Below are 15,329 nucleotides of genomic sequence, written 5' to 3'. Positions count from 1 at the left end.
TCAATATTCAGTGAAGACTGAAGATAGCCTCGATGAAATTGTTATTATTATTATTATCCTGTGTTGTTATTAAACCAGCCTGCCTGTTTGGGGAAAGAACTGCAATGGCATGTTTACATTTCACCTGCCCAAGCTATGTAATAAAGTGAGTAGCTTTATTTTCAAACCATTTCTGAGAGCGCCAGTTACAACCGAGGTGCAGATGAAACAGCACTACTTTGAAGAACCAGTGCGTATACATTAGTTTCGTCTGCGTTTTCTGTGTTACTTTTGCCTATCATAATTAAATGCTTCGTTCTCATCACAGCTTCACCTTCGTTATAGTTCCTGGAATTCACATCGCATTCGCAATATTTAAATATAACTCGTAATTTACATGTTTCTTCCATACCTGCAATAACAACACGCTACTATTACGTACTACTGCTGAATGTAAACAAAGATCTATCCTACGTAGAGCGGCCATATTGAAAGAAGCCACAGCCACACTAGCGCTCAGGTGGTAATTTTAATCGCGAATTGTTTGTGGCCTAGCGTCCATCAACTTTTCTTTTTCTTCTATTGACAAGTTTGAATTGGCCTGTGCATAGTCCAAATCTTCTGGGATGTACAGAGCAAGGTGAATTGGGTGTCGTGTCGTTTGTGCCAAGTCATTTGCGCCGAGGCTTCTTATCGGTTAATTTCCGCCGCGAAATATGTCAAGATCTTCTTTGGTTGGTTTTCAGACAATCCAGAGTGTCATCACCGCCGCGCGCACGTGTTTTTATGGGCACATGGTGCATGACACGCACCTTCTGCCTTTAGGGCTTTATGTTAGTCTAGTTATAACCCTTTTATCGGACTTCTCAGAGGCTTCTAAGGGTTAGTAGGACCAAGCCCTTGCAAGGTCTGTGGTGTAGGATTTATTTTTAATTATCACCTATGTAGGTTAGAAATAAAAGATCATTAAGACCTTTCACTCGAAGGTTTATTTAAACTGCTGATGTTATACAAACACTTTTTCAAACAGACAATTCACCCGATATAACTTGTAGGCCTAAACCTATTAGTTATACCGAAGTTTATAACCCTGGTCTTTTGATGATGCAGGAGAACACCTTATTCAGAGTTGGGTTTGTAGAATATCCGCCAAAATGGAGTACAAGTACACCAGCCAATCCGAAGATTGAAGCAAGATATTCCCCAACGTCCCCTGAACCATCAACCTTTCGGCAACCAGGAGAATGTCCCGCAGACTCACAAAAATCTAGCTCTTTTATATCATATTGTTGTTTATAATTTACCATGGTTATTACATAGTTGTTTAATATTTCTATAGTTTCAACATTTAAGTTAAACAATTCATTACCCATTGTAACATTTAACAATAACACATTTTCAAAGAAAAGATTCCAACATAGATTAATATAATACAGATTGAATAGTTTTTTTGCTTGAAAAATCATGTGTTGACAGGGGCGACACATAGCGTTCCCCCAGAAGAAAATAAAATTAAATATAAGTGAACGTTATTTAATTTTGTTTTATAACTTTTTCTCCTTTTTGTATATTTTCATTTTTCTTTCACTTCTTCATGATGTGAGGCGATGTTTCATTTGGGATCGTCGTCTTGGACTTCATTCTTCATTTGCATGTAGCTTCTGGAGAAAACAGGAAATGGTTTTACATCTTGTTTAACACACTCCTTCGTAAAACTTCTTGACGTCCATTAGCCAGGTCTTCCATCCATTTAGGTCTTCTTCTAGATTCTTCTCTTTTGGAATGGGAGATGGATTTTGTAAAGGAAATACAGGTTGTTCTGCACTTATCTTGCAGATTGAAGTATTTACAAGTCCCTGTTTGTCAGAAAATAATGGGCAGTGTAGTTTTTCCTTATCTTCTTGATTCAGCAACCCTGGAGCGAAAGCCTTCTTTCTTATATCTTCCTCGGCAGCGGACCTATTGTCTGAATGCGATTCCCTTTCAGCCATCGATAGTTTAACACGCGAAGTCTTACCATTAATTGCTTCAAAACTATCTTCTTGGTCATCTGGAATCAATCTTTCTTCAACGACTTGTCCCTTCACCGTTAAATATAATTTATTGGCACCTGCATCCAAATTGACTCTATATCTCTTGAAGAAGGGATATCCAAATAACAAATCTGCCTCTAAATTCTTCACTACGTAGACTTGATCTTCAAACATGTGTCCTGCAATTTCAAAAAGAATGGTTCGGCATCCTACAATACGGGACCTCTCATGTCCAACAAAATCCTTTAACCTTATTCCTGGACATCTTTGCAGTTTCAAGCCTGGTAATCTCTCTCGGAGCTTTACCCAAACATTATAATTCATTACTGTGCATTCACTTCCTGTATCCAAAGTACATCTTATTTTTAATCCCAAAACTTCTATTTGAATTTCTGGCTTCTTGCTGCAATTCCCAGTTACTTCGAAAACATTAAACAATTTCTCCTCTTTAGAATTTGGACAAGAATTTAGATCCAGATACAAAACATCTAGTTTTTCATTGGTAATAAATTTATCCTCTTCGCTCTCACAAACATCAAGATTGTGTCGCGTTGTAGAAGGGAGAGCTTCATCTACAACGACCTCTGGTTTAAATTTGCTCGACTGGTAGAGGGGATTTCCCAAGAAGGTGCTTTAATAGTGGAAGGAATTTCCCATACAGATGCTCTAGGGTTCAAAGCACAGTCTTCTGGACTTTCATCAGTCTGTGTTCCACATTCTTTCTTACGAGACTGGTTCCAGTTTCTTTGATTCTGATTCTTATTGCAGAACGTCCTTCTATCGGCATCCTTCCTTTGGAACCTTAGATTTCCATTCAACCTTTGGTTGATCGGTGTGGGCCTCTTATCTTCTTCTCCTCCATTCCTCCGGGATAGCTCTAGATTCCTGATTCGAGGTTGAGGATTTCTCCGTTCATCAGTTCGTTGGTGATCGGCTTTCCATCCTTCCATTTGTTCAGACGCTTCGAACTTTCCCAGGAAATTCGTGAGTTGGTCTATGTTGGCGGGATCTCGAGTTAGTACCAGTTGTCGCACTCGTGAAGGTAATTGGCCAATGATTAAGTTCAGCACTTCTGATTGGTTGATAGTTTCCGTCAGATTGCAGTAAGCTGCATATACCTCCCAGCAATATTCTTCCAATGATAACCCTGCACCTTTGCTATAATGTTTATTCCTCAGGGTATTCATTTCCCTCTGTTTTGCTTCAGGTGATGCGTATTGCTTCTTAAATGCAGAGCGGAAATGTTCAAAAGTTTTCCATCTTTTTTCGTTTGCCATAAACCAAGCCTTGGCTTTACCACCATTAGCGAAGGGAGGACTTTTAGTCGATACATCATGGGCATTTTCATTAAATCCATATAAGTATTTATCTCCTCCAGGTACCTTTCAGCAGACACTGAATTGATTTCTCCATTAAACTTGGTGAGGGAATTGACGTCAGACATTCGGAGAATCCGATTGGATGAATGGTTTAAGTAGGAATTATCTTCTACCATTTTTTCCGTAGCGTAGTCTCTAGTTCGTCTCATTCCGCCACTCCTTTTTCGTTTCTTTCTTTGGCATGGTTCAGAATGTTCGGGAGATTCGGAACTGGAAGAACGTGAGGAGCAAGAGGTTCTTACACATATCTTCTTTGGCAGAGTTTCCATCTCTTCATTCCTATTCTCCTTGCCTAGTTGTAAGGTTTCCAACTTTGAGGTTAACGTTTTTATAATTTCAACTTGTTGTGTTTGGGCCTCTTTTGTCACTCTTATTTCACCCTCCAAATTTACGGACATTTCCTTTTGACTTTCCTTCAGCTCAGTCATTTCTTGGTTCAAGTCTTCTTGTAGCTGTTTAAAACGGTCATCATCTATCTGCCGATCTTCTCTCCTTCTTTCCACTAGTTCTTCATATTTTTCGTCTCTCTCTTTTCTGATTTCAGCTATCGCTTCGGATATTTCTTTTCCTAGATTTACTTTAAAATCTTCAAACATTTTCTTACTCATTTCTCGTTCCCTTTCTCTTTCTGCTTTCTGTTCAGCATCTCTTTCACCCAAGGTTTCAATCAAACGTGCGAACTTTTGGTCATTTTCTTCCTTGTCCTTTACTCTTTGCTCTTTTTCTTCTTCCCTTTCTTTTAATCTTTGTTCTCTTTCTGCTTTCTGTTCCACATCTCGTTCACCCAATTTTTCGATCAAACGTGCAAACTTTTGGTCACTCAGTTCTCGTTCTCTTTCTCTTTCTGCTTTCTGTTCAGCATCTCTTTCACCCAAGGTTTCAACCAAACGTGCGAACTTTTGGTCATTTTCATCCTTGTCCTTTACTCTTTGCTCTTTTTCAGCTTCTTTCTCTATCTGCCTTTGCATCCTCTGTTCAACTTCACGTTCTCCTAGCTTCTCGATTAAACGTGCAAATTTCTGATCATCTTCTTCCTTATCCTTTAATCTCTGCTCTCTTTCTGCTTCTTTCTCTTTCTTAAAATCACTCATAAAGGAGATCATCATTTCCCTCCAACTATCACCTGTTGGGGTTGGCGTAACTTGTTTTTCCACGCACTGTCTACACTTAACGTCTACCTCCGCTGCTACGTCAGATCCTGGGGTTTTATGTGCGCAACTTTCATGAACGTATCTGTTGCAGCTGGAGCATGGTAATAAGGTTTCCTCCTTCTTTTCTTCATTCGTACAGCAAACGAGCCTCTCCTTTTGCTGTCTGGTCAAAGGTCTCTGGGAACCTATCATCTTTGCTTCTTCTGTTTCTGGAATAGGCTTCTTCTTTTGTTTTTGGAACAGGCTTCTGCTTCAGTTTTTGGAACAGGCTTCTTCTTCTGTTTCTGGAACAGGCTTCTTCTTCTTCTGCTGGGCCACGAAGATCCACAGGTGGTTGCTTCGATGGTCCTGTCACGGTCGCCAAAAATCACTGACACGCACCTTCTGCCTTTAGGGCTTTATGTTAGTCTAGTTATAACCCTTTTATCGGACTTCTCAGAGGCTTCTAAGGGTTAGTAGGACCAAGCCCTTGCAAGGTCTGTGGTGTAGGATTTATTTTTAATTATCACCTATGTAGGTTAGAAATAAAAGATCATTAAGACCTTTCACTCGAAGGTTTATTTAAACTGCTGATGTTATACAAACACTTTTTCAAACAGACAATTCACCCGATATAACTTGTAGGCCTAAACCTATTAGTTATACCGAAGTTTATAACCCTGGTCTTTTGATTATGCAGGAGAACACCTTATTCAGAGTTGGGTTTGTAGAATATCCGCCAAAATGGAGTACAAGTACACCAGCCAATCCGAAGATTGAAGCAAGATATTCCCCAACGTCCCCTGAACCATCAACCTTTCGGCAACCAGGAGAATGTCCCGCAGACTCACAAAAATCTAGCTCTTTTATATCATATTGTTGTTTATAATTTACCATGGTTATTACATAGTTGTTTAATATTTCTATAGTTTCAACATTTAAGTTAAACAATTCATTACCCATTGTAACATTTAACAATAACACATTTTCAAAGAAAAGATTCCAACATAGATTAATATAATACAGATTGAATAGTTTTTTTGCTTGAAAAATCATGTGTTGACAGGGGCGACACATGCATACTGCATAAAGTGGACTTAAAGCATAAAATCAAACGTGTGTTTATGACGTTGCACAGCTGTGTTTACACTGAAATGTTAAACCTATCCAGAGAGTCAAATATGACTTTTCTTTACTTATTTCAAAAGACGTTACACAGGATTACTTGTATCAATTTTATTCCACAACAGAAAATATATAAATTAGTATCAGCTTATTAACTATTAATCATTTATCGTTAATCGTCAAAAAAACATTGTAAATACAGTATTGTTAAAATATTGAAAGCATTCTACTAGTACTACGTAAATGTACACTTTGGAAGCAACATAAATGTGCCAGTCTTTTATACTTAATTATTATACACTACATAAAATCGTCAAAAACATTATAAATACAGTGTAATTTTTTACAAAGATTATATACGTAATAGCTACGTATACAGGGTGATTCTAAAGGTATAGTACAAACGAAAACCACAGATACCTTCCATGAAATAGAGACGAAAGTTCCCCTTCCACTTTGCCGAGAGATGCCTCCGTGAGGAGCTAGACAACGCCGAAAACGTGTGAAAATAAACTTCACACCTCTGTACAGCCAGTACCAGTGAAGATAGAAAGGCGGAACAAACGAAGTCAAAAGGAACACCAAAGTCGCCCATCCGAAAAACACTAGGCGGCAGCTGCGCAACGCATGCGCATGGGGTTCCACAAAGTAAATAGAGGTGTCCCGCAAGACAAGTGAAGGGAAAGGGTAGCGATCGACAACGGTAGGCAGAAAAGAAGCTATGAAGCATGAGGTAACAATTGCACAGCGGGAAACAAACACCATGACTGAAGCAGTGCAGTCGAGAAAAGTAGTGTGGGGTTGCAGAACCACGGGAGGACGACGTAGGATGTAAAAACACACCGAGAATGCAAGCAAAGTGGTCCGTGACACTCGACAGGCAACAGACGCGTACATGGTTCGGGGCAGAAATGGCGGCGCTGGCGGTGCAGCGCAAGGGGAGTCCCCAAAACACAGTGGGGAGACACCGCAGCAAGAACAAAGCACGGTGCAACAAAAGAGAAAGAGGACCGGACGGGGAATGGTACCTGCCAAGGAGACAACAAATGCGGGACGAGGGATTCCCCGCAGCAGCACCGAGGGGATGTCACACAGAGGTCGTGCGCCAGCTGGACAAACACAGCAACTACGGGCACAGGAGGTTATTGCTAATGAAAGGTGCACGTACAGATAGGACCACGTACCCCGTAAAGACGTTGTAACAAACGTCGTGATGGGGCCCAATCAGCCTCTTAGAAATGAAGCCGGAGGCACATCGCTGGGTGGGAGCGGGCGAAAGGCTGCTGGAGTGTCGTACGGACCCCACCACTCCGTACGGTGGACAACACTAATGGACGAGGTCGGAATGTTTCCATCCTTATCACCAGGTCCACCGTTCCCAGACCTGACGCGGCTGCTTGCTTCCGAGCGCAACCCCAGCCGAACAACTCGAGTCCCTCCTCGGCCGCAGCCTTCCGCTCCGAAACCAAGCGTGGCCTCACACCACCGCAGCCGCACACTGCCGCGTGGGTGTGAGACCGGGCCGAGCAAGGCTGGACAGATAAACTGCGTGGGACAATCGTGTAATGAAGCTACGTGGGGGTATGCACGTCTGTTCAACTGCTGGGTTACCCCACATTGGTGTACACAAACACCACACGATCGTACGTAGTGCTCCCCGTCGGCTCGAGCAAGACGGACGAAGTACGTGTTGTGGGTGAATGGGGCAGGAATGAAGGACGCTACATGTGTTCCACGATGACAAGGCCCCAGAGTACAGGAACGTCAGCTCAGGAACGTCAGCTGATTGTACCACAGCGCCGTGCGGACGTGTGGCCTGATTGGAAGCGTGTCAGTGAAAGAGCCGGTGCGGTGGTGGTGTGCTTGACGTACGACAATTGAGTACGTTGTTTCGAAGCCGTTGTGACCAGTGTGTGTGTGTGTGTGTGCCACCTGTGCACTGCAGTACAGTATTCCGTAATTGGCACTATCCTCACCGTACCATGGAACGCTACACATTTGTAGAACTGAGGGACATGCATTTTGTCTACGGCCTTGCAGATGGCAATGGCCGAGCAGCTGCACGCCTTTATCGCGGACGATATGCGGAGAGGCGACAACCCGACAGCAGGTTGTTTTCGAACGTGCACCGTACCCTTGGTGAATCGGGTGTGTTACGTGCAGGCAATCATGTCGGTCACCCAAGACATGTGCGCACCGCGGCGGTCGAGGAGGACGTACTTGCTCGCGTGGACGACACACCGTCCACTAGCACCCGTAGCATTGCACGTGCAGTGGGAGTATCACAGTCGACAGTGTGGCGTGTCCTTCATGATGATCTGCTGTATCCCTATCATCCACAGCGAGTCCACGCGTTGCAGGCTGGGGATTACCCACGACGTGTGGAATTCTGTCAACGACTGTTGCAGTTTTGTACCGACGATCCCCGTTTTTTGCGCCATGTGCTTTTCACGGACGAGGCAACATTCACCCGTGAGGGCATCTTCAATTGCCGAAACAGCCATGTGTGGAACCCTTTTGCACCGTACCTACCCACAGCGCTGGATCGGCCGAGAAGGCCCCGTCCCCTGGCCCGCCCGTTCGCCTGACCTCACACCAATGGATGTGAAAACACTCGTCTACGAGACGCCGGTGCCTGACAAGGAAACATTGGTAGCGCGGATACTTGCAGCATCGGCCGAGGTGTGTACCATGCCAGGGATTTTTGATAGGGTTCGCCAGAATTTCCTGCGACGCTGCAATGCCTGCATTGAATGTGGTGGTCGTCAATTTGAGCAACTTTTGTAACAACGTCAGTCCGGGGTACGACTACGTACTACGTACTATTCCTATCTGTAAGTGCACCTTTGCGTGGCAATAAACCTCCTGTGCCCGTAGTTGCTGTGTTTGTCCTGCTGGCGCACGACCTCTGTGTGACATCCCCTCGGTGCTGCTACGGGGAATCCCTCGCCCCGCATTTGTTGTCTCCTTGACAGGTACCATTCCCCGTCCGGTCCTCTTTCTCTTTTGTTGAACCGTGCTTTGTTCTTGCTACGGTGTCTCCCCACTGTGTTTGGGGACTCCCCACGCGCTGCATGTGTTTGTTTCCCGCTGTGCAATTGTTACTTCATGCTTCATTGCTTCTTTTCTCCCTACCGTTGTCGATCGCTACCCTTTCCCTTCACTTGTCTTGCGGGACACTCCTATTTCCTTTGTGGAACCCCATGCGCATGCGTTGCGCAGCTGCCGCCTAGTGTTTTTCGGATGGGCGACTTTGGTGTTCCTTTTGACTTCGTTTGTTCCGCCTTTCTATCTTCACTGGTACTGGCTGTACGGAGGTGTGAAGTTTATTTTCACACGTTTTCGGCGTTGTCTAGCTCCTCACGGAGGCATCTCTCGGCAAAGTGGAAGGGGAACTTTCGTCTCTATTTCATGGGAGGTATTTGTGGTTTTCGTTTGTACTATACCTTTAGAATCACCCTGTATATAAACACAATATTTCGATACACTTGCACAACAACAATACAAACGTTATTTGAATTCTTTCCACGCGTTGTTTCTATCCTTTAAATATTCTCAGCCATCTTGTCGTCTCTCTCAAGTCTCAGTTTTACATAAATACTAATTTCCCAATGTATATCCCTCATATATACTTTCATCTTACATTAATTTACCAATCACCTTCCTTTTCAATAGAAGATAAACACAGCTGGAGCTGGGCAACGTCATAAACACACATGCGGGCGGCGGTAATGACACTCCGGATTGTGGGAAAAACCACGAAGAAGGTCTTGACATATGTCGCGGCGGAAATGAACCGATAAGAAGCCTCGGCGGAAATGACTCGGCGCAAACGACACGGACTCGGTGAATTGATTGAAATCAGATTGATTTAAATCAGGTGATTAAAAACAAAATTATTTAAATCACTTCAAATTAAAAAAAATTAGAGAATTATGCACATGAGGATTTTGTAGATATCAGAATCACTTTTGGTGAAAGTACATTAATCTTGTAATCATTTGATGGTGTTAATTAGACTCCAAGAAAGGAAACAAAATATATTGTTAAATGTCTATCGGTGCAGGTATGAGTCTCGCAACTCATAGATGATGAGACAGGGAGTTTCTAAGGCAAATGTCCAGTCACTGCCGGGATGAGCGCAATGCAATTACGAAGTAGGACAGGACAAAAAGGGCCGGCAGTGATGGAAAAGTGTCAGATCACTTTGAGTATATATACGATATATACAGATGAGACAAAGATCATACGAAAGGAAATGCAATATGAAAACTGAAAACACAATTAAATTCTCTTGATTTAAAATTCAATAATTTTTGTAGGCGAAAATAGCAAACATGTGGGGTAGATGAAAAAAAAACTGAACACTAGACGTTACTTTTTCGCACATGCTTTGAACGGCTTCAACACAGCGAAGTGCCTTACTTGGAGTGGTTCCTAAAAATCTCACCAGATGGCGAATAGCTGCAGCTAGTAGGATCTCTGGAGTAACTCCACCATCTGTATTTAGATTGCTGCTTTACGTGAAGCAGTATGGCCAGTAGCTTCAATTTTTGTCCACCAGGTGTATGCTACAGGTGGGTGCCCTCGGGAGTTGTATAAACATTTTTTATTTATTTATTTGAGAAATCCTGAATACAGAGAGAATCCATGTTATATCAGGATATCAACAGAGAGAAAAATAGAAATTAACAAATAAGAAGCACGCACATATGTAACAAGAATAATGAAATAAAGAAATAAAAAATAGTAATAATAAAACAATAACTAGGGTATAACATATATTAGTTTCTCTTCAGCTGCTTGAACCAAGCATTTCTGAAAGCCTGCTTAGATAGATGGAAGCCTGGGGGATCATTTAGTGTATTGTAGCCTATAGAGAAAGACCTTTGTTCTAGGGATAGCCTTGAGGCTTTTGTATAAAAGAAGTTGTTGCATTTGCTGTTGGTACGTGGGATCCGGATGTGAAGATGTGGCAAGAGTTCGTTAGTGAAAAGTTGTCCATTCATGATTTTGAAAAGAAATGTTGGACTTATAGCCAGAATTGTTTTAAAATTACTTGAATTCAGGAAATATACAAAACAATTTGAAGATCTTAGTATCTCAGCATAAAGCACCAGTGTCTTCCACAGTCATAATAATCAATTAATTTATTCATGGTGCATGACTCGATAACATGCATAACATTCTACAATACAAAATGGAGGTTTCCATTTAAAATTTCACAGGGGGCGGGGGGAATCAAGTGTGATATCACTGAATAGCTTTCTTTAACTTATTAAACACGCATTTTTTCGTTTTCCGATTCGATGTGTATTTCGATCGATATGTGACCGTTCCGGGACTTTTGGACCACCCGGTATATTCCAATACCTTGTATCATAAAATAGACTACCTGCAAAATATATATAAAAAACATAAATCGTTTATGCTTTAATTAACAAGTAAATCAAATTCTAACAAAAGGGTATCATATTCGGGGTCTTTACCCTACGAATAACGGAACACATGCAAGGCAATACAACTCGGAACACGAGTTAACTTAAACAGTAAATTGCTGTCTGTTATGAAAAGCTTGAAAAAGAGTCCAGCTGTTTTACAACGGTGTTGGCATGACACTAAGAATTCCATCAACATATTTTTTAGTTAGCAATGTTTTTCAAATCTAGATTTGACAAATAGTGTCTTTTTTTTAAAATAATTTCGACGCGACGACCGTAACGACCGAGACGCGCCTCTGAAACGGGACTGTACAAGTCAAAAAGGGACATATGGTCATCCTACTTGATTCTAATTTCACTTGTTTCTTTCTCTTCCATTCCAAGCTCAACAAGATCCATTCCTTCCCGACTACGCGTTTCAAATGATAGCAGCAATCCACCAGTAACACCAAGTCTTCGTGTGGAATTACAAACGGCGAATTGCAATAGTCCGTGGATGTTCTTTTAGCATGCAAATAAGCCTGTTTACCTTGCTTTAGGCGATTTCACGAAAAACCTTTCACATTAACATCCAGAAAAGACACATAGTTGGAAGCAGAATTGTCAAATTTAGCTCTTCCCATACGTTAAAAAAGTAAATCTTGATAACGTTACTTCTATTGCTACTTACTTTTAACTTTATAATTATATTTATAAAAGTAACCGTTACTTGTACAACCGACCCCCGTGGCGGAGTGGTTAGCACATTGCGCTACGACGCCAGGGGTCCCGTGTTTGAATTCCGGCCTTGGCATGGATGTTTGTGAGTGTCCATTCATCATCTTCATCATATCATCACTCATCTTTGCAAATTAGCCCAAAGTGGCAAAAGAAGTGAAGTAAAATAATGCAAATCAATCAATCAATCAAAATAATTCCGTTACAGGTGACTAGTTACTTCAAATACTGATGACGGATTATTATTTTTTATTGTATTTTTACAAAACTTTTCTTATTATTTTTTTAATACACTCTCCTCCAGATGATCCTGGTGATCATATCATGCGTCTAAATTTTCATTTATTACTTTTTAAACCCCTACGTGGCAGAGATTAAAGTTCACGCATTATCTTTCATTTTAATATAAGAACAAAGAACACAAACAGGTAATACGAGTACACAGTAAAAAATACGATTTGGTGCACACAAACGCACATCGTGGTTTGCGAGATTTTAAAATCAGGAAACCTCAAAGAGCAGTGTTAATTTATATTGCCCCCTGGATTGCTTCATGGAAACTAATTTACACACTATGCAAAATTGTTCTCTGTATATCGAAATTTCCAGTATTTACTCAACATTTTTCAAGGTATTATTTCATAATATACTGATGGATTTTGAAAGAAGGAGCAAGGGTTACGCCCACCTCCGGGAAATGGAACTCAACCTAAACATATATATTTCACACATAATTTTATTTTAGTCACAGTATTCTGTCAATTATTATGATGGCGTTGCAGGACTAACTTCAAAGTAAAGAATATTTTTTAAGGCCCCCTGGAAAAAAATCCTACGGACATTTATGCCCTGGTCGATTTCCTTCCTCTACGTAAAATGTGTATTCTAACACAGTTCCCCAATATGACCAATGTATTTACGCACGCATAATATATATCAGTAAAAACCAACCATAGTAAACACTTTTCATAATTTTTGAACCAGCTGAGACAGAGAAACCATGTGAAATTATTAAAAGTAATAATAATTTATTACTTTCTTATTTATTTATTTATTTATTTATACGATCCTTGTATCACGTGATAATGTACTCCAGGCTCGAGTCACTGATACATTAAACAAGTTAGAAATAATTCAATTTGTAATCTTTTACTGCTAAAACAAAGAAAAAAACTTTCCGAAAGTTGTTGATATCCTGTGTGATTCGTCCTTGTAACAACTCATACAAGCGTTCCTTTATGGTGCTGCCATCTCTCGTCATTCATTTAAGTTTCCTGCTCCATATCTGTTGCAGCTTGTAGCTTGTAACACTTTGTAGCTTGAAGTTTCCTAATTGAAACAATCTCTTGATGATGTACCAAAGAATTGCAGAAAGTACGTTATACAGAAACACTAGGCATCGAGGTGAGATGAGACTGGATCCGATACTCTGGGTGGTTCCTGCAACAGTGTGCAAATTGAGATTTTTGCTCTGTGGGGGATGCAAATTTGAATGTGTTACCCGTTAGTAAATTATATTATAGCCGTGCAGTTTTAAGTGCCTTAGAATAGTTTTACTAACCCAGAATATTAAATCTTATGATAACATTTAGACCTACACTTAATTTTGAAACACACTATATTTACATTCCATGAAAACCTGACCCAATTTCTATTGCCCGTTCATCCCAATGACTGCGTGCGGCGAGAAATGTGAAGTAACCCTAACGAATAAAGCTGACGAAATCAAAAGCCAAAAGTCACCGAACACCCAAGTGAACGTGGCGGGTGTGTCATGGTCTGGGCTTGTGCCATTAGTTTTGTCAATGGCAACATAACGTGTTTATGAGGACATTTTGCATAATAGCATGCTGCCCACACTGTGGCAACAGCTTGGAATGAGTCCTTTTCTCTATCAGCACGATAATGCTCATGCCCATAAATCAGGGTCTATTGCATCGTTCTTTGAGGACAATCAGGTGGATGTGCTTAGCTGGCCCGCTCAAAGCCCTGACTGGAACCCCATAGAACATCTTTGGGCTCAACTGGAGCGTCGGTTGAAGTTGAATTTTCTTGATTTTAGTTTGTGAAGTGCCGTTTCCTTGACTTCTATATCAATTGTTCCCCATTTTCTTTGATTTTTATGCGATCTTACTTTGTTTCCCTCTGCATCTGTCGCTCGAGGGATCTATCTTCTTCTTTGGTTTGATTTCAGTTCACTCTGGCCGTGGGGTGCGGTGAGTATTGTGCCTGATGATCTCAGTGCCAATCTGGTTCACTGCTGGGTTGTTGTGTCCTCTGAGTTCTGTCCAGAACTTTGTTGTTAATCTCTTGACGACATCTTCTATCTTATCAATTTCTAGATCTTCTTGAATTTGCTGATTGGTTGTGTATCTATCGTGGCCGCTTATTATCCTTGCAGTTTATTCTGGATTATCTGGAGTTTTGCCATGTAGGTTTTTGCTGCATGATGCCATGCTGGTACGGCATAGAGTAATGCAGGTCTTATCATCGTTTTGTAGATTCCTATTCTTGTTTCTAGTTGTAGTTGTAGATTCCTGAATACAGCATATAGTCCTACTATTCTTTGATTTCCTTTATGATGCATTTCCTCTATGTGGGTTTTAAACGTAAGTCCGCTATCAAGCGTCAGTCCTAAGTATTTTGCCTTCCTGGCGTTTGTTATTTCTTGTCCAAAGAGTTTCAATGTTTGTTGCTCTTGTCGTCTCCTCCTAGCGAAGATGACTGGTATGCTTTTTGTTGCGTCGGTTGCATGCCAACTTTTTCTTATTTATTTATACGATTCCTTGTATCACGTGAGAATGTACTCCAGGCTCGAGTCACTGATATATTAAACAAGTTAGAAATAATTCAATTTGTAATCTTTTACTGCTAAAACAAAGAAAAAAGACTTTCCTAAAGTTGTTGATATCCTGTGTGATTCGTCCTTGTAACAACTCATACAAGCGTTCCTTTATGGTGCTGCCATCTCTCATCATCGTCGGTTGCATGCCAGATCCACTCGACCGAAAACCACCCACCACGAGGCTACAGAACGAATGGAAAAAAGATCCATCAGCAATATACCAGAACTTAGTGGAAGCCTGCCCCGAAGAGTAAATGCTGTAATAATAGCGAAAGGAGGTCCAGCATCGTATTAGTTACCTGGCTGGTGTCTTTGGAATGAACATCACTGGGTGTCCGGTGACTTTTGGGTATATAGTGTACTTACCATGGCGGCAGGTTTGTAATTTATTTGGCAATGGACAAAGCAACGTGCTAGTCTGGGAGCTTTTTGTAAAACCTTTGAGGCGAAGTAGACTGCAATTGTTTTAAGAGTTATGTAAATATTTTCCCGAATTATTTTTAAGTGGTCAAGATTTTTCCATAATTAATAAATGGTATACTGTATGCTCTAATTCTATTTTTTTGGGGGGGGGGATAAAACCATCCCTGGCAGGGATTAGAAATGTTTTCTTCTGCCAGGGATAAATAACTTTGTGGGGTGGAAATCCCGGTACCTCCTCCCCCTCCGTTAATTCTCAC

Source organism: Lepisma saccharinum, chromosome 13, assembly GCF_977018435.1.
Source record: "Lepisma saccharinum chromosome 13, izLepSacc3.1, whole genome shotgun sequence".
Lineage (NCBI taxonomy): Eukaryota > Metazoa > Arthropoda > Insecta > Zygentoma > Lepismatidae > Lepisma > Lepisma saccharinum.
Note: the sequence above shows the minus strand (reverse complement) of the source record.